The sequence below is a fragment of the Myodes glareolus genome, chromosome 3 (assembly GCF_982192425.1).
Source record: "Myodes glareolus chromosome 3, mMyoGla1.1, whole genome shotgun sequence".
NCBI lineage: Eukaryota > Metazoa > Chordata > Mammalia > Rodentia > Cricetidae > Myodes > Myodes glareolus.
In genome coordinates, this window is record NC_142028.1 from 114,056,421 (window position 1) to 114,077,648 (window position 21,228).

General features: G+C 36.1%; 1 protein-coding gene and 1 non-coding gene across 20 annotated transcripts in view; one reads left to right on the forward strand and one right to left on the reverse strand.

Annotated features, from left to right (window-relative positions):
* Ptprd (protein tyrosine phosphatase receptor type D) overlaps nt 1-21,228 on the forward strand; it is a 1,378,451-nt gene that overhangs the window by 391,915 nt on the left and 965,308 nt on the right. The window lies entirely within an intron of this gene.
* LOC125412722 (U6 spliceosomal RNA) lies at nt 444-548 on the reverse strand. Its single transcript, XR_007235670.3, has one exon. It is a non-coding gene; the product is annotated as a U6 spliceosomal RNA (small nuclear RNA).

Here is a 21,228-nt window from a genome sequence, read left to right on the forward strand (position 1 = left end):
TAAACTGAATTCGGTACTAATTACTGATTGTTTTCCCCCTCACCATTGGCAACCACTGCTCTGCTTCCTGTACATGAATTTGACCACTCTGTAGGTCTTAGGCAATTAGCATTGTGTAACACTTGTCTATTCTTGTTTCTTATTTCACTCAGTGTATTGTTTTGAAAGTTTATATATGTGATACCATTGTAAGAACTGTATTCCTTTTTTAGTTCAATTGTATTCCATATATTCCATTGAATGAATATATATATATATATATATATATATATATATATATATATATATCCTTCAAAGATATGTAAGTCCTTCCTAATCGTTGGTGTCAGTGACTCCTAACTTATATAATCATTACAGCTGTAATAGAATACAGCAAAGCAGAGAGATTACCTAGCATTATCCAAATAGGTCTCTCATGCCATCACACATATCTTTTCCTTTTTTAAAATAGGGAATGCTTCACAAATTTGCGTGTCATCCTTGCAGAGGGCATGCTGCCATAGTGCCTCTGTATCATTCTAATTTTAGTCTATGTGGTGCTGAAGCAAGTGCAATCACACAGGTCTTTATCAGAGAGAGGCAGATCTAGGCAGAGAACAGCAGAAGCCGTGTGATGACAGGAGCAGATACGGTGACCTCAGAATGACAAGGAGTGAATTTTCCCTCTGAGCCTCCAGATTAAAGAATCTTGCTTACACTTTGATTGCAGCTTTGTGGTGCTTGCTTTCACCTTCTGACCTCCAGCATCTGTTAAACAATTAATTTCTATTGTTTTTACAACCAACTGTGTAATATATTGTACAAGCAAAGAGAAATGAATGCAAACCATAATGGCAACAGTTCTATAAAACTTTTATCTGTCAGGAAATGTTCTGTGTATTAAAAAAAAATCTACGTTCAGCTAGATGGGTTGGTATGCAATTGTGACCACAGTGTTGGAAAGTCCAAGACAAGCAGATCCCCAAAACTGAGTGGCCAACAAACTTAGTCTATTTAACAAGTTTCACACCAGTAAGAGACTCCACCTTTTCCCCAAAGAAAAGAAGTATACACCAGAGGTTTGTCTTTTGTTCACATGGGTACACATACCTAAACACACATTGATGCACATGTGTACATGAACAAAAAAGTTACCAAAACTCAAATAAACTTAGAAATTGTCACACCTGCTTTGGCACAACTGAAACGTGGAAGTGTATATAACTGCCCATTATTATGCGGCTAGTGTAGCTCAGACACACTCATCTACATGGGTCTTGAGGAAAGTTTTGATCTGTATCCTGTATACTTCTCAGAAGCAGTATTTCCAGAAAGTTAGCTTTGTGGCTAGAAACAATGCTGATTACTAAGAAAAGAATATTGGCAAGCAGGGTAATGTTGAGGGTTTGCAAAGATAGGGAGGAAAACAGAACTTCATGTCATATAGGTGTGACTACAGGTTGGGTTTTTTTCCTAGAGAGTGACAATTCTAATATTTATCCAAATGGCGAGTGTGTGGTAAGTCATTCCACTATCATTAATTACAGCAGCCTGTAATAGCGAAAGGCGGGAACATTTTCTGGATACATCATTGATGCCAGGTTAGCCACAGTATGGTCACCAGCAATCCAAACTAGTCCACTGCTGTGTTTTCTATTGCTCTCTCCAAAATCGAACAGGATTTTCTAAGTTCTCAGCCACCCTCTACTGTCCTAACACTTCTTCCTCGAGGCCTTAGTTCTTATTCAATCTGTGTGAAAATTACCACTGTGCTTACTCCTGGCTCAGCCTAAGAGCAAATAGCAGTATTGCTCAGAATGTCACACAGATGGAAATCAATAAGGATGAGAAAGCTAATACTAATTGCCCTCAGTAGCTTCTCTGTGCCAGATTTGTGCTGTGGTCTTACACATAGATTCAGATCAATTCCAGAGTCATATACAGCTTAAGCCAGAGCTTCTGCAGCCAAAGCTAAGACTCAGGTAAGTTAAACAATCTCACTAGGACACAGTGGGGGACTGACATACATACACAGGTCTAATTTATACTGGAGGGGCCTTGACCAGTTATTTTATTTGTTTTATTTGAAATACAAAAATAAGAATTGGTAAATAATGTGGCAAATATGCTTCTAAACTGAAATAGGAGACATCCTCAGTATGTTTGAGATTCTAGAGGCCAAGAGTGCATTTTCAATGATTTGATCACTCAGGTAAACCTTCTACTAGGGCAAGGTAAGTCACACCCCTTTCATCATCATGGAATACTAGAAAATTAAATGTTCCAAATAACTCTGAATGACATCTTGGAGAAAGACAAAAAGTAGACCCTATCAGCCTATGCTAGAAACCCAAATCACATTATCTTATTACTGCAATTTACTGATTTTTCACAATTCTTCACAAATTATAGTTAGTTTGCATATATGTGAAGGGTTGATGTCCTCTGTTCCTCAGGAAATGCTAGCTCTTTTCCTGCCAGAACACTGAATAACACATACTATACTGAGAAATAGAATTTGTAAACATTCCCAAAATTGATACTAAAATTGACTATTTAATTGGCATTATAACTTATATTTAAGATGAGAGAAATAATTTTAAATCATAACACCTATACTGTTAAATTTGACTATTTTCTTCTTATACCATTTTAAATCTTTCACATTTTTTTCAGGAGTTTTTTTACCCTTTGTTCTTTTGTTTATTATAATCTATTGAATAAATTAATGTACTTGGGCAAGGAACATAGCTCGGTTGGTAGAGAGCAGGCCTAGTATACATGAAATCAATCACCAGCACCTGATAAACTAGGTGTGTGGCACAGACCAGTAATCCTAGCCTTCAGGATATAGAAAACCTTGGCCACAGTAGACTTTGTTTCCAAAAATAGTTAATATGATGTACTCTTGAAATAATCTTTATTTTTGTTTTAGCATCTGTTTTCTTCTAATTAAAATTCTGCATACTATTATTTATAGCATTTCTAATACTTTCTAGTGAAAACTTTTGATATTTTAACTAAACTAAAATTGCATGTAAGGCTGCATAAATTGCAGTAACTCCACATTAATATTTATTAAATCAGTTTCCTTAGTTTATTTCTATAGGACAGGGAATATACATTTTTTTATTTCATCAAATTCATTGTTATGGAATGTATTGTTATTTTCCGCATTTCTTTCATTTTACCATTAATTATGCAGCTAAAGTTGAACTACCGAGTACTTAAGTGGACGAATACATAGAGTTGCTAGAAACTCTGAGAAAGAATTATTTTAGAATTTTTGAACATATTCAGGATCTAGTCTATTAAAAATATCATAATAAATTCTTTGTGTCTCAAAATCAATAACATATTTTAGGAAGTAAATAGAGAAAATATACAAATGTCAGCAGAAGTCAATATCCCTTTACTGAAAGATCAGTCTGATTTTGTTTTATTCTTAATATATTTAACTCTGTTTTATTTTATTGAATGATTTACTGAGAACAAAAGATCTTATTTTATAGCTTCTTGATATAATCTCTTTTTATTCATCTAGAAGTATTTTTTGTATTGCTATTAATTTATTACTTAAAATTGTAAAACTTTACATGTTGGAGTCACCATCGCATAAGAAATATTGTTGGTATGGACCAGAGTTACCTGTTTCTGTGTCCTGTGAATTTTGTCGTTTGGATTCATTTTATAAGCTGTCTTTCTCTTTAAAATTCTTCAACAATTCCTTTCTCATATCTGCACACTGTCTTTTTAAATGCCAAATTCTCGGAATTGCACGTGGTGTTAGAAATTAAGCTTTCCCTTTGCTTTCTCTTCAATAAGATTCACCTCCAGGAAATGAAAATCATTTGATGTCCACGGGCAGCCTGCTCTCAATGATTCACAAATAGATAGGTCAGAGCTGTTTATTTATAAGGCTCCAAAATCAATACTTTTCAAAGAGAAAATAAAACATCCCATAAATCCTCACCCAAAAGGATTGCTGTTTAAAGCACCTCAACACGTAAGGTTAAAGTTCTAGAATGAGTCATAGAACCTATGATGTCTTTAGTATTTTACTTTTTAGTAAAGTATTCATTATGTAATTATTTTTGAGTTTTTCCATAAATACAACTTCATGGTTGTGCTGTGGACAGCTTTCTAATTGAATCTGTATGCAACATTATTCCTCAAAATTATTTCCTCACGTTAGTGACAGTTACAGTCAGAGTGGTTGTTGGTTTTGGTGGTTGTCAGAATGTTGTTTTAATCAGTGCTTCAGAAATGCTCTATGTTAATATCATCAAGAATCAATGCTATATTATTTTCAAAACAGTATTTCATTGAAATAACTATGTAACTATTGTAATTTTAATTGGTAAATCTGAGTTGATGTTATTTTGTTCTTGAGACACAATCTCATTATGTTTATCAAAAGTACTGAGTTGTTTCTCTTTGTTTTGTTTAGAGAGGAGGATGGGGGGGTCTCACTATGTATCTCTGACTGAGCCTAGAAGTCGCTATATGGACAAGGCTGGCCTCTAATTTGGGTCCATCCTCCTGCCTCTGACTTCCAAATGCTATGAATGAATTGCTCTATTCACATTCCCTTAAATTATCTGTTACTTCCCCAGAGTTCAGACACTCTAACAGTTACTGTTTGGGGTAAGAGACCTCAATTACACAGCTGTCTTCTGAGCTCTCAATGAGAAAGTGGGATAGCTTATAGAGTTTCAGACTGGAAAATAATAGGATCCATACCTTTGGTGGATCCTTCCCTAAACTGTCTTTTTTAGCTCGTTTAATATTCTATAATCCTTGTTAGGTAAAACAAACATGGACATCCATGAAGATCACCATATCTTTCAAGCACTGTGCACAGCAGTGTCCTTAATTCTAGTGTAGGCACCACACTTTAATAAATGGGACTTCACAGAATAGCCTCAGGTAATGTTAAAATTCAGATAACATTTACAGTGGATAAAAGTAGAGAATTCATGAAGTAGATAACCATTCATAACATCAAGCAAGTCATTTACCAGCACTAGACAGAAGTTCTCTCAACTCTTTTATAAACATCAGAGCAATGGCTTTTCAATTTTTATTTGTGGATATTTTAGTCTCACTGACTTCTGCAGGAAAACTTAATTGATATGAATTGGAATAGCTGCTGAGTATCTCTCTTCAGACCCTGGACCCTATTGGCCTGCCAATACCTCTCTTTTCAACCAGAAAGCTCTATGTAGTTCAGATTTATCAGGTGTGCCAACATCTACACTTTAAGCAGAGCCAACAACTGAACCCACAAAAAGTTAAAGACAATGATCTCACAATCTGTGATTGGCATGTCTTCTCTACTATCTTCAAGAGAAGGTCAGTTACCATTAGTAAAGTACATTTGATTTCTTAGAAAAACAAATAGAGGGAGTCTTTTGAAGGTTCGTGTGTTTTAGATCTCTTAGTCTGGGGTTCTGTGCTCTTTCGTAGGTGTACAATGCAGTTTTACAGTGGGGATTTCTTATCCACGTGCATAGTGACCTACAATGCACAGATTTGTTATGAGCCTCAGCATTTCATAAAATTATTTTTGGAAACATTGAGCTTGCACTGTGATGGTCTCGTAATTTTGAACATGCACACAAACAAGCACACATGAAACAAAGACAAAGATGTGCTTCCTATCTACCAATGTAGCCAGTGGCACAACAGCCACAGAGAACATAAGGATGGTTTACTCACTATTCATGTGCTCATTATTCTTGCCCCAGAATACTGGAGGGAAAAAAAATCAAGAATGAGAATGCTCAACAGACTTTAATAGAATAAACATATCTCTTCTTATTTTTAAAAACCTTTTTATTCAAAAACTGTTTAGTTATTGATGATGGGAAGATCACACATGACACAGTGCTCACGGGGAGTGGTCAGAGGATACCTGGCAGAAGTCAGTTCTCTCCTTGAACCATGTGGGACCCAGGAAATAAGCTCAGATCCGCAGACTGATAAATAAATAGATAAAAATATGAATTATTTATAATGTTATATTTTAAAAAGTAGCACATTAAATGTAACAAACTTTCTTGGATTGCCAGCCTCTAAACCATGATGTGGAGACTTAGCATCAATTATGAATGCTTGCCTTATCTTAGGCTTGTTTCTAGCTAGGTTTTTTATTTAAAACAACCCTTTTCTATAAATTTATATGCTCCCAAAACTCATTTACTTCAACTATTTACAGTCCATTCTACTCTCCTGCTTCCATTATGTCTGGTTGATTGGCCCCTGGATGATTGACTGACCCATCTTTGGTCTTTCCCAACCAACCAATCCTACTTATCCCTCCTCTGCCTTGCTACTGGCCATTCAGTTGATTATGATCAATCAGGTGCCTTAGGCAGGCAAGCTAAAACAGAAACATATCTTAACATAGTTAAACAAATGCAGTATAAACAAAAGCAACACTTTCATATAGTTAAACCATTATTTTACAGCACAAAATAGCACATCTTTACATAGTTAAGATAATATTCTGTAAAATTTCCCCTTTTCTGTTTAAATAAAAAAGAATGGTTTTAACTTCAACATAGTAAAATTATATATAATAATAGCAATTAACAAGTACGAATTACATTTATAATAACCAGTTCATTTGTATTTGGCAAATTCAGAGGAAACACTCCATTATTTATCCTATCATGGTAAGTCCAAAGTTTTGTTTCTAATTGATCTTCTGTCATAACTAAGGTAAACTAAAGCTTTAACTATCTAGTGGTCAACTCCATCAAAGATCCCAGAAGAATATAATATTACCTAAGCAATCAAGAAGTGCTGTGTACACCACTTCAAAAACGATAGAATTAGTGGAGACATCTACCTACCTGGACAGTTCCTCAAGGTTCCTCTGGAACATTGGGGCATCCATCTTTAGCTTAAAGGTCGAGAACACCTGACAGACATCCCTATGAAGCAGTAATTTTTAAGGACTGTCTTGCCTAGTTTTGGCAAAGTTCAATTGTTGCTTTCTTTTGCATTTTGCATGTCCAGTTTGAATGGTACACTGTCAGCAGTCAAGGTAAGGACAGTCTCCTGCCCAGATAACCAGCTTTGCCACAATGAAAGCAAACACCATGTGAAGGCCCTTCAATGCCTATTATCCTTTTATGAAGTTGATTGTGCTGCCAGGAGGAAATGTGTCACATTTTCTTTCAATGCCTTATAGTATAGTCACATCTTAAACACTGTATTCTAGAGGTCTCTGAAGTGCTTGAAGAGCAACTATTTATTTAAAATATATGTTTAACTTGCAATAACCCAAACAAGAACAGATACGTACACACAGTATAGCCAAAATAACATTAAATTTGTATCAATATGCTAAAATTCATACCAATGTAAAATGTTGGAGGTTAATTTTTTTCAGGTTTCAAACATGCTACATATTTCTTTTCTTTACATGGCTTTTTTCCTTTATATTACTGTACTCTCTCTGTAAATACTTTATTGATACGCTATATATATTTTCCTAAAACTATTTATACCAATTTTCTCTACTTTCTTAAGTGCCTATGCACATTCCTAAACACATTGTAATCTACTTAGAGTTTTGTTTCTTTTTTTTTTCAATCTAGACCTGCTTTGCTTTATTTTTCTGTAGCATTCTCTGACTCTGTGAGACAAACTTTAAACTCCCTGTATGCCTTTTGCTGGTTCCTGAGTCTACCCTGTGTGGGTCTGTGGGAGCTAAGCTTTGCACCCCAAGTTCCTGGCCTAGAGTTACATGTAACTAGGAGCTGCATTTAACTGCCCCAGCTCTCGGAAGCTAGTATATCATTGTGGCCCTGACTAGTTGACTGCCAACTGCTGGCTGGCTGGTCCCTAGATGGTTGACTGGCTCTCTTTTTCTCTCCCTATCAGGCCCACCTATCCCTTCTCTGCCTTGCTATTATCCATTCAGCTTTTTATTAGACCTATCAGGGTCTTTAGACAGGCAAGATTATACAACAAATATGTATGCATTTAAAAAAATGCAACATAAACCAAAAACAACAAATCTATCCATATTTAAAAAATTATTCAATAATATAAGCAGATATAATGTATCTGTACATAGTTAAGCTAATATTTAGCAACAAGTAAACTTGATAATTAATCAATTAGTTGATATTGCATCAAGGAAATAATAATATATAGATTATAAAAGTAGCACAGAGTTTCATAAGGCTTATTGGGAAGTTGTACATACATGCAGCCTACTGAGAGTTAGCTACAATTTTAACAAGGGTGGGTGGGAATTACAAGAAAAGAAAGGATGCCCCTTTAGTCATCTGAGACAGATACATCTTTCAGAAATGAAGTTACACAAGACACTTTAATTGGCGTTTTTTTCTTATGATGTTAGCAACGAAGGATCACAAGGGAGTCCATTCTTCCTCTCATACATGTCATCCTTGAACCATATCATCCCTGAACTGGAGCTATCGTGCTGTCTGGATGTTTGTAGCTGGGTGGTATATTTAAATAATTCTCTTCACAAATATGAAGAAAATTCATCAATATGTTTTCTGAGTTTCCATTGTAACATTTTTGTGATTCGTATGTCTGTGTATTTATGTACATTAAAGGCACACTCTGGGGTTATTGATTTGGTGCTATTGATTCACAATTATGAAATAGTTTGAAGAAAATAATACATGGTAAATGTTATTACCAATTATGTGTTTTATCCTCTTCTTGTACAAAAGTGAAATAATTTTTCCAAGTCACTTAATGATTGAAGTTTAATTTCACTCTGTCTTCAGGAGCAAAAATAACACTTGAACATGTATTGTGTTTATAGATAAATTTTCTGAGATTTGTCTCAAGAATGACTAATGTTGGCTCCTCTAAAAGTAATTTGAGAATTATTTTGACTAACAGATAAGTATTGAAGATACTCTAGGAAAATTAATGAAGGTAGAGAGTAATTGATTCTTGCTCATTGCTGTGTGCTTATTTCTAAACGGGCTTCATACATATCCTAAGAACATATCAGTAATTTTGTTCAAATGCTTGACATTATGGTTATTATATAAAAAAGCTCCATTTGATAAATCAAATCTTATAAGTGGTGTTAGAAAATATTTACAATTGAACTTGATGTTACAATAGCAAAACCAGGATTCATTTGGCAGTGAATAAAATATAGAGATTCAGAGAAAATGTGAATAAAAGTTATTGGGTATAAAGCACCGCACTCCAGGGAAGGTGAAAAGTGGGCTATCCAAATGGCTATCAATTTTTAGTAAGAATTTAAGTTTTGTCTTTCTTTTTTAACTTATTTTACTTTTTATTTTTGTGAAATGGTGGCAAAAATACACATCTGTGGGCACCCACACCCAGGAGGAAATGCTAAGTGTTTGCTCTATGTCTTTTTATTTTATCTGTTGAGTCAAAGTATCTCACTAAACCTAAAACTCATCTATTTTTGCCAGACTAACTGGCCTGTAGCCTCCTGAGGATCCATCCGCCTTCTCTACTTCCATAAACTTGGGTCACAGATAGGTGCAGCCCTGACCAGTTTTTGCATGGTTGTTGGGAATTCGACATCAGATCTATTCTCTTTTGGTCATTGTTCTCTTCTATCTCCACCAACCCAAGTTTCAAACAAGTTATGGAGTTTTAATAAGAAGTAATAAAGCATAAGTAAATATACGTGTTTGAAAAATATCTCTGGGAGCAATACATTATATAAATTGAATTAGAACATTTGACATTGCCAGCTTAAAGAATAAAGAAATAATTATGTGAATAAAGGATTCTATGGGAATTTCCACTCTGATTATTCTTTTGTTTTAAGCATTCAACCCATGGTAATCCTCAAATTACCTGTCCTTCTAAAGACATAAAGATGAAAAGACACTTAAACAGAGCATGGGTAAATGAGATATTTTTTTAAATCCATGTTTCATATGCATAATAAATTGAAGACTTCATAAACACAAGTATTAAACCATATATCAGAATATTATTAACCCTGGCATATCTATGCTGTACAGCAATTCTCTTGTGTCCATCATTTTATTGGAATGTCAGGCAGTTTGTAAGATGACTGTGTGCCTTACCAGAGGAACAATTAAAAATGTGTAATGATGTTGGCTTATCAAATTCTTCCTCACTTAACAAGCTTAGACACCTTCTCTTGTTCATATATGTATCATGAAGGAACAAAACTGTCTATTACAGAGCCTTCATCATACTTTGCGGGATTTGCAGCACTGAACAAGGAACCTTGTAATCCAGATCAGGTACTTTTTAATTAATCTGCTACCTCTCCTCCTTTTCTCTCTGGTGGCTAGACTGCACTTTATTAATTTATACTTAACACCATTTCAGAATGTCATCAAATGGCTATTGCCAGGTATTTTTCATTACCAGTCTGTCTCCCAGATGATTTTTCAGTTTAGCTCTCTAGGGGGGATACCAATGAAGTCAAAGCCACGTGCTCCCTAGCCCAGTCACACACTTCATCTGATGAAATCACTAAGTCACGTCAAACTGCTGTTTTCAGAATATACAGTATAGAAATAATTTTCCAAAAATATTATTAGATTCTAACTGCCTCATGTTGTACAGATTCAAAGCAAGTAAAAAAATAAATTCTAATCTACCCCCTTCACTTTTTTTTATTTAGCTGGGTAAAGTGGCTCTATTTTCAATTCTCTAGTATGACTTTGTCAGTCATCTGTTTCCCCCTGCATCACACAACTGTCAGTCTATAGGAAATGCTGTTCTGCAGCTAGCCAATGTCCAGAATAAGAAACATCAAACTGTCAGATTTTCAGACTTGTTTCCATTAAGGAGAGAGTTAAAATCTAAATGCTGTGAAGCGACTATAAATATTGCATTTGAGAATTGCTATTACTTTTGTTAGACATACGACTGCTCTAGTAAAAGCAGAGAAATTTTACTGAGCGTAATAAACGGCAACAGATTGTTGAACCTCTGTCAGGAGAGGCTACCTGAGAAGCTATACAAAATACTGCGGCTAAAAATGGGGTGTTGAAACATTCTGTGAGTTACAGTTTACAATGTATGGAAGCAGGAAGGAACCTTCTTGGCCTCACATGAACCCAACACCCTACCTCTCCCTGGTAGGCTCTGAGTACACCTGCTGAGTTAACAAAGGCATAGAACCCTAAAATTCAAACAGAGTCCAATGCCAATACGGGCATCCAATCAGCATCAAATACACTCTGATTAGGAAAGCCATCTGAAGCAAATTAGCTTAAAACTAAGCTGTATAGTTCCCTAAAGAGTAGAATGGGGCCAGGAATTGAAACCACACTTCCACGTGAATAATGATGAGGTTTAGAGGGCTCTGAATTCAGCTTAATTTGGGCAATAATAACTGCTGCCTGCCAGCAATGCTTCTGGATGCTTCTTCAGCTGTGTGTTTGCAAACAGTGTCACTACAGAAGTCAGGACTGAGATGAACAGATATCTTCGTCAAAAATCTTCACAACCTCCCATCAAAGGCTATTTTTATAGAAATTGAATGTGAAGTCATGCATGCCATTAAATCAATTTATCTGTAGTCTCCAAAGTGTCCTTTCTTCTCCTTTAGAGAAATCATAAATAGCTTCAGCTAATATAAACAGCCCAAAGCCACATTTAGACTAATGCAGTTTAAATGAGATTTTAACCCTAGACCTCGCTTCTTAAAAGCTTATTTTCTAATTGGATAGCGTATTTTATAGAAAACTTGGGGATGCAATGTTGATTAGGTTCATGCAATGAAGAAAAAGTTGCCATTCTAAGGTCGACATCTGTTGACTCTCAGATGACAACCAAATATTCACAGTTAGAGTTAATGGCTGTCTACAGTGGGATCTTTCACAGTTCTCCCTCACCATTTCCAGAGCGTTCACAACAGATGCAGGTACAGCAAAGCCTGAAGGAGACTTGTTTCCTTTTTATGAGATCTGCCCACACAGCACACAGCCTTTGGGTCAATAGAAACACAGCAGTAAGATTGGAAGCAGGCACCTTTGTGAGCTTCTAGAAACTAGGGTGTTTTGCTTTGCTTTTTCTTCCCTTAGGTTCCCTGCACAGAGATGTAATTAATAAAATAGCAGTTTAATGGTGTTAATGACTGTTATTCAGAACAAAGACTTTGGATTCATCACAAAGCCTGAGCCAGATGCAGGCACTGCGTCTATACCTACCTGTTATCCTCCTCGGCCCTCTGACATCTCTCAGGATTCTTGTGACGAGAATGACTATGTATGGACAAATGGAATTTCTGGATACTCAATCAATCAACTCTTTGTGACAATCCGTGTGTTTCAGTGTGCTGTTTCAGATGCACAAGGAGAATCAGGAGGGTTCTCTGTGGAAGCAAAAATTTCACATTGATTTAAATTCTGAGCTCACTGGCATGTCAAAATACTTTTCTAAATTCGCCTTGTTTGAACTGAAGTTAATGTCTTTAAATTATTGAAAAATTGCAGAGGACCTGGAGAGATGGCTTAGAATTTAAGAACGCTGTCCTCTCTTCCAGCGGACCTGGATTCAGTTTCCAAAATCCACATAGTGGTGGACAACCCTTCTTCTGCTCTCCTCTGGCATCAGACATGTACAAGCTGCACAGATATGCAAACACAAAACCTCTCAAAGCCATAAAATAAATAAAACTTTAAAAAAGTAGATACAGAAATACAAATATCACTACATCTGTATTCTTACCATCATTTGACTATACTAACCAATTACATTTTAATAACTAAAAATAATATACATGTCGTAAAATCAATTCATAAAAATACCTGGAAAAGTGATAAGTATAATGTATAATTAAGATTACTTCCACCTATATTTTTAAAACGAGAAGAGATGAGATATAACTAGTTTACAAATTAGTGGAGGAAAATGACTGTGTCTAATACATCTACCACAGTGTTTAAATACCATGAACAAAGGTGAAAACAGTAGTGGTGGATCACATGAAAACCCTTGAGACGACAGATTTTTCCAGGCAATGTACTCGGGAACGATTTCTAATTATTTGTTTCTAGAATTTCCATAGAAAATAAGAAATTTCTCTGTATAATTTGTGTGGAGAAGGAGAAAGAAATCAGTTCACCCAGACCCTGAAGAAACAGCTCATTTGTTCAGAAAGAATGTATGTCCAAGGCTCTGAGAATAGAGCAAACAGAAAAGAGAACCCAGATAATTATGACAGATAAAATTTGTCCCCAAAGTGCAGAAAAGTCATGTCTGTCAAGTTTACCCATTAAATGACTTTTAATGTGTGTACAATGCCAGTTGTTTATTAAAGGGATGTCTTTTGCTTGCTCGTTTTGATTATCAGCTTTGTGATTTTGCAGTGATTGTTCACTGTGTGTGTGTGTGTGTGTGTGTGTGTGTGAGAGAGAGAGAGAGAGAGAGAGAGAGAGAGACGAAGTGGGGAGGAAGAGAGTCACAAAGAGACTTCCTTTGATTTTGTTTGTTTTATTGTTAAAATGAGAGAGGAAATTGGGTGGCTAGTTTAGGTTAGATGGAGAGGATCTGGAAGGTGTTGGGAAAGTAGATAATGTGATCAGAAATTATTGTATAAAATTATTTTTCTATTAATAAAAAGTTAGTGTACCTAAAAAACAAGAAAGAAAGAAGAAGGAGGTCAATAAAACATAATGCACTATTGCCCTACTGAGTGATGGTGGGTTTTCTTTTTATTTTAAAGCCCCAAGAAGGGTTTCCTTCTTTTGTTTTAAAACCCCTTTATTTCATTGTGACTCTGCAGTGTTTGGCAGTATTTCCTGTGCCCGATATCACTTTGCTGCTTCATCTCCATTATTTGTGGCTTAAGCTGTTGCCTGATTCTTATCCTGTCTTTTGAAGTCATTGACCACACTTCACGTCTTATAGAAGGGGCAAAAAAAGTTATATATGGTTTCTTGGCATATTAAGTAAAGGCATTTGAAGAATTAATCAAACCCTGAAGGTTTTATTATTTTAGGCCTAATGAAAATTTGTTCTCTGTAGTCACAAAAAGACTATAAGCCTTTATTTGCAAAAAAAAAATAGCAAACTAAAACAAGCTGTATCAATTATAAATTCAACATTGTATCAAGATATATAAAACCTTCTATCCAACGGAAGTACCTTGGTGGACATTCACTAACTCCCACCAAATGAAGCATTTCTCCCTGTTGCACCTGTATGTCCATAAGATTTATGAAGCAGATCTAGTGGGCTTTACATAAGGCATGTGCTGGGAAATCTAAAGCAAGGAACTCTAAATTCCAAAGCCCTATTGTGTATAGTCAAAAAGAAAGTTAGAATGGAGACCTATAGACTAGTTAAGAAATGTAAATGAAAGCAAGCAGGGATTCAGTGCTGTCTCTGTGATCCAGGTGTCTGGTGGGCTGCACTGGTATATTTTAGACAGTCCATCCCTTTTCATTTTCTGTTAATGTCATTTTCATTTTCATCTTTGTCATGGATGATAAGACACCAACTTTGTATCTCATATTATAGGATCAAATTAGGGTTTCTTTTTCATTTTTTTGTTGCATTCACTATTATTTATTGTGATGGAATTGGGAGAGGATGCATCAAAAGGCTCTTAATTTTAAGACAGTGTGGTATTCAGCGGAAAACTGAAATGCTCATAAATGTTACATGGAGTCAAAATCAAGATCTTCTGAGTCAAATATTTTAGTAATATGTATTTTCTTTCTAAAATTGTCACATGGGAATTATGCGTGATCATGGATTATATTCTGACATTTTCACACATGCCTGAAAGGCATTTTGATTGTAATCAGCCCCACTACCCACTCCGATGCACTTTGCGCTTTCTCCTGCTTTCCGTCTTCTTCCTAGCTAGTGGTCCCTTGGCTTTAATACATATTTTGTGTTTGTATGATCTGATGATTTTAGTCAATGTTTATTTCAGAAGCATAGGAGAGATATTATTTACAGAAGCAGGCCTTCTTCCCTAACTGAAAATAGCTCCTAGGGAAGAATCAGCTTCCTGTGTCCCTCTTCCATCCATGATGAGATGTTAAACAGTTCATATATTACACAAGTAATCAGCTTCTGGTGTAATGGTCAGAAGAAAGCATTTCATAAGACCTACCCTTTCCTCTAGCTCCTACATTCTTTCTGCTTCCTCTGTCAATATGTTCTGGGAAACTTATAAGAGATTTTATCGATGCCCCATGTAGGAATGAGTATCAAACAAGAACATATTCTTAGTACTTTGACCATTTTCATGGGTCTTTAGTAAACACTGCCCACTTCAAAAGACTAACACAATTCGATGCTGTATATATTCACACATTCTTCACTCTGTCCAAGATTTGCTATATTTAAATGTACTTAAAACAGAGAAAATGGCATCTTGAAGTTAAATAAACTCTGTGGGCAATGAATGGCATTTTCATAATGAGAATGATCTGACGATCTGAAATGTGATTTTATATTTCACTTGGCTTATTTAAGTTGTGGTCAAATTTTTGTAGGCATGAAAGACATGTAGTAATTTTGTGTAACAAGTTTTCTCTTGAACTGCCTTGTCAAAGGTGTCTTTCTAGCCATTCTGTCTCTTCAACAGCTTATTATATTGTCACTAGACTATTTTTCTAACCATTCAGTTATTAAAGTTATTTCTTTAATAATAAAAAGAACATAATTACTCCTTATCCACCTTTTTTCCTACAAGTTACACCATTCCCCTTCCTTGCCTCTTCATTACAACAAAGGCGTGACATTATTTGTACCAGTTATCCATGATTCTTCTCGTGATATATCTTACAGCTTCTCTCTCCAGACCTTTACACCTATCATTCAACTAGAACTTGCCTTATTCATGTCACCAATGTGCTGAAATTGCACAAGGTAATGACCCATCTCAGGACCATTTTATTTCATCTTATTGGCGGCATGTGGCACAGTTGATCACTCCTTTCTCCTTGATCCATTTTTTCTCATGGAGTCTGTGAAATCATGCGTTCTTGCTTCTCTTTTAGTATCTTGCCTACCCATTTTTCATCATACTTCTGATGTCTTAATGTTGAGATGCTCCAGTCACAGTCACTTGTTTTCCTTTTAAGTTTGACTCTGCTTTGTGTTACCTCTAATTTGGTTTCGGATACCTGCATGCCAGTGACTTCCCAAGGCATAAGTCCACATTATACCTTTGTCTTAGAATTTATACTTAACATGTCTAGCTGCCTATATGACGTATGCATGTATCATATGCAGCATCTCCAAAGAAGAATGTTTATATCTCCTTGCTTAGTCTGTCTAGGTAACTCCATCTACTTAACCACTTCAACTTATGCCCCAAAGTAGAGACAGAGTTTCTCTGTAGCTTTGGAACCTGTCCTGGAACTAGCTCTTGTAGGCCAGACTGGCTTCAAACTCACAGAGATCAGCCTACCTCTGCCTCCTGAGTGATGGAAATAAGGTGGTGTGCCACTACTGCCTGGCTACTTAAATCAGCTTTTAATCATGTACAACACTATGCACACACCAATTATTATTAGTTCTATCTTAAACATATTAGTTCTATCTTTAACATATGTAAACAAATATATATATATAATATTTATATAGTTGATCATCTCTATCATACATTTTATGAGAAGAGTCTTAATAGAGTTTTTTATTACTCTTGCCCCTCAATAATCTTTTTTCCTTGCTTTCACACTTGTGATTCCCTAAGAATAGAGCAAGGCTTAGACTGTAGCCTGCAAAACTGTGAACTAATTAAAGATGCTGCTTTGTGATGCTAACTTTGTAAGAAGCTATTATGCGGCAACAGAAACCTAATGCAATTTTTCTTTTAAAGATGTTTTATTTGAATAGTTAGCAAAGTGCTTCCATGGTGAACTTCTTGTTGGAGTTGGTTATCTTTTTCTAGTACATTGCTTTCAGGAATCCAAACTGAGGCTGGGTGTGAGAGAATTATCTGTATTCTGTTAATCATATATTTTAATAAAATGCTGATTGACCAGGCAGGAAGTATAGGCAGGTCAACCAGACAGGAAGTAGAGGCGGGGCGATGAGAATAGGAGTATTCCAGGAAGGAGGAAGTCCCTCAGCCAGTTCTGCCCAGACCACTGGAGAGGAAAGATGTAAGCTGCCCCGCTGGAAAAGGTACTGAGCCATGTGGTTAACGTAGATAAGGATAATTGGGTAACATAAGTTATAAGAGCTAATAAGTAGCCTGACCTAATGGGCCAATCAGCTTTATAACCTAATGTAGACTCCGTGTGATTTTCTTTGGTACTTGCCAGCTGTGGGGTACCGGGAGGGACAGAAACCCCAACAAGCTGGCCCCTCATGGTACAGAGTCTAGTATACTTGTCAGCAAATAACTTTTCCTGTTCAGCCATCTTGATGGTCTTTGTTTAGGTTTACTTTGATTTTCTCTGTTCTTGTTTAAGCCATAATCCACATCTTAGTCTATAAATGCTTTCTGAAGAAGTAATAACAGTAAAAAGTAGAAACATGGCTAACAGATGAGTCAAAGACACCACTGGAAGACTCACACAATCATCTAACCCAGGTTCACAGGGGTTCACAGAAATGGAATTGACAATAGGGACCCTATAGGGAACTGATCTAGGCTCTCTTCATGTGTGTTACAGCTGTGTACCTTGTTCCTGTTATGGGAATCCTAATAGCAGAAACCGGGGTATTTCCAACTCTTACTGGTTTGGGGGACCCTACTCCTCGTACTGGGTCATCTTGTTGAGCCTTAACTCATAGGGAGGCTTCAGTCTTATTGTAATTTGATATGCCATGTTTTATTGATATTCATTGTAGTTGTGCCCTTTCTTGGATGGAGATGGAAGAAGGGTCAGTGAGTTGTTTGGGAAGTGGGGAGACTAATGGAGAACAAATTGGGAGGGGAAGATGGAGGGGATGCTGCAACTGGGATGTAAAATAAGTAGGTGATGAAAGAAAGAAAGAAAGAAAGAAAGAAAGAAAGAAAGAAAGAAAGAAAGAAATAACGAACACAGCTAAAGAGAACAAAGGTGAAAAACCCACACAAGGGGAATAGATAACAGAAACTCACAGAGATTGATAACTCTGTTATTCCAGATCAGCTGTCATTCAAAATTACAAAGCTACTAGTGCTTGATTTTACCCATAGTTGTACTACACCCAACAGCAAAGCACTGAACCCAGCCAAGAACTTGCATTGGAAGAAGTCTGGTAGATTAGAAGTTCATCAGCCTGGCAATGAAGTACTGAGTCAACAACATGTGGCTCTAAAGCAACCCAGGCTTTCCCGCATGCACATGGAAAGGCAAGAGCTACTTGTTTGTTTTTCCTTTGCTTATATTTTGTTTTGTCATGTAACCCAGGCTGGCAGCAAATCCTTAATCATTTTACCTCTTCCTCCCAAATAGTGGGATTATTAGTTTACTCCTACGTCCAGACAAAATAGATTTTCATAAAACTTAAACACTGACTTCTGAATGTAAAAAGTAGTTGTTAATAACAACTATTAAATTGTTTTTTGTTTTGCCTGTTGTCAATTATATTGGTATATTATAAACACATCAATATGAAATTTAAGAAAAAATAAAGTTTAAGCATGGGAAGGGTAGATCAAACCTGGACTTTTCTGTTGAGGGGGTTAGCAGTCTCATTGGCCACCAGAGGGCACCCACACAATTTCTTCTAGCATTAACATTACTAGGAATTATTTAGGTTTCATAACTGGAAGTGAGAACTCAGAGGAAGAAAGATGTCACCAAGCCAAAGAGATGTGTCGCCTTTTGTGTAAGTTAGTGTTAAGTTGCCTTTCCAACTTGGGATGAAGCCTTGAATGAACAGTCAAGTCACAATCAGACAGGTAACTTGGAAATCCCCTAAGGGTCTCTGCATCCATGACTTACTCTCATTCTTTTCAACACAAACCTGATACCACATTCCTCTCGAAGAACTTAGCTAGTGAACGCTGAGAAATGAAGATGGCCCTGTGCACTCTGACAAACTAATGGAAATGTCCACTTGCTCACATGACTTATAATTGTCATTTGTCTGTCATGATTATAAGAAATTTTTACTTACATGTTTGGTAAGTTATGTCCAGTTGGCTCTCTTTTCCTTGCAATATGTTAGAAACCTATATATATTTTCAAACAAAGTTTATCCAGCTGTTTTGTGTAAAAGCAACAGAACAGAAGAGTGCTCTCTTGAGTGATTCTGGGATCCAAAGAATATAAAATTTCACAAAACAAAACAAATTAGTACTTTTTCCATATCAAGAAACTTTAATAACAAATTTGCTTTAGGTATTAGATATAGCTCACTGCAAATGTTTTAAAAGATAGTGTCCAAAGAAGTATTCTCTCAGAGCCACCCAGGAACAACAAATAAAATTACTTGTGCGTGCATTGATTTTAGTCCTGCCTTCATAATAATTTAACACCATCCTCATTTTCACTGTGTCCCTACTACGTGTGACTGCCTTGAAAGGGTACCTTTAATAGAAGTTTGCAACTGAATGGCTACTGTATGTGTTCAAGTGCATGCATATGTGAGAGGATGTGTAAGGGTATGTGTGTGTATGTGTGTTTATGTGTGTGTGTGTGAAGGTATGCATTGTGTGTTTTCTATATCAAACCTTGTTACTTTTGTCTACATATTTATTCTAGAATGCAAGAAAGTATTTTGAAAGCAGGAGAAAGATTTTTAGACTTTCTGATGTGAGCTAGTTGTAAATATAAACATATCATAAGATATGAAAATGGTTTAGAAGTCTTGAGGAAGGTTGTTTCCTAATTTTCTGAGAAGTCACCACACTGACATCCAAAGGGGCTGTACAAGCTTGCACTCCCATCAGCAATGCAGGAGTGTTCCTTTTACCCCACAACCTCTCCAGCATAAGTCTTCACATAAGGACAAATAAAAAATCACTTTACAACAATTATTTTCCATGTTTGTCCTTTGATAAAGGTTATAATATGCAGGCTGTGTTATTGTGGTGTTTTGTCACAGGAAATAGAAAAATTTAAGTCACAGGGCCTGATATGGTGGTGTGTTCTGCTATCTCAGGAATTAAGACTCAGACAAAAGGTTCAAGACTTTGAAATCAACACTGGCTATAGAGCCAAAAGTTCCAAAACAGAAAATGTTAAAGAAATGAAGTTTATCATGTTAATGAAGTTTCTCCTTGTAATCCACATAAACAATTTTCAAAATTTAGAACTTGGAAAGTACTCAGGGCAAGACTCCTGGAAGGTCATTTGGCAGTGTGGGCGAGCGTCAACAATAAGTTTCTGAAGGGCCTCTTATGATCCTATGAATATGGCTTTAGAATAACCCCAGCTACTAACATGTACATACATGCTTTGTATGAAAGTAGGCCACTAAGAGAATCTGGGAGGACAGGAAAACATATAATAATATGCTGTATGAAAAAATTTAAAGTAATAAAAATGTAACAAAAATTTTAAAAAGTAGGCCCTCAAATAAAATCATCATGCAGATACACATATTGTTTGCCTCTATACCTGTAAAATTAGACAACTCAATCTTTTTTTATTCTATGCTTTTTAAATGGACAAATTTCTAAAAACCTTAAAAACCCAATCTAAGGTTTATTCTTTATTATGACAAAAAATAACTTGCTCAAGGGAAGTACAGTTTCCATGATGCTAAGATCAGAAAGAGGTGCTGCCCACACTCCTCATGAGGGTGAGGATGGGGTTTTCAGATCCTAGAGCATCCTTGCCAACACTGTGACACCGCTTTGCACTCCTGTCAGCCCTTACCATTTTAAGGATTTGCTTATCTGAAAGGAACCCTCAAAGGGACAGTTACAAGGACCAGGTTGACATCATCAGGAGAAGCTGGGTCACGGAGACCTCGGCGTTCCTTGTGAGAGTCAATCTTGCCTCCTCATGTTCTGTGATTATGAGATGACTTCTTCCAATGCCTGAGAGCCTCGGCTAAGTTCTGGAGATTCAGTGAAGTCTGCGTGATGCAGTCCTGTCTCCATAGGCCATGTGCTATTTATGTACCCTAAACAGTTCAAAGTATATATTAAGAAAGAGAAAGATCATTGCCCTGGGGGTGTGCACAGGCATTTCCATGAAGCAAATATGTTTGAACAGAGTTGTGAAGCATGGTCCTCAGAAAAAAAAAAAAATATTTCCCTAAAACAATGAAAAAAAAATCCAATTTAGAGATTACCTCACAGAGAATTGAATTTACTGTAGTTGGTATAAAATTTTAAACTTTCAGAAATAAACACACTAG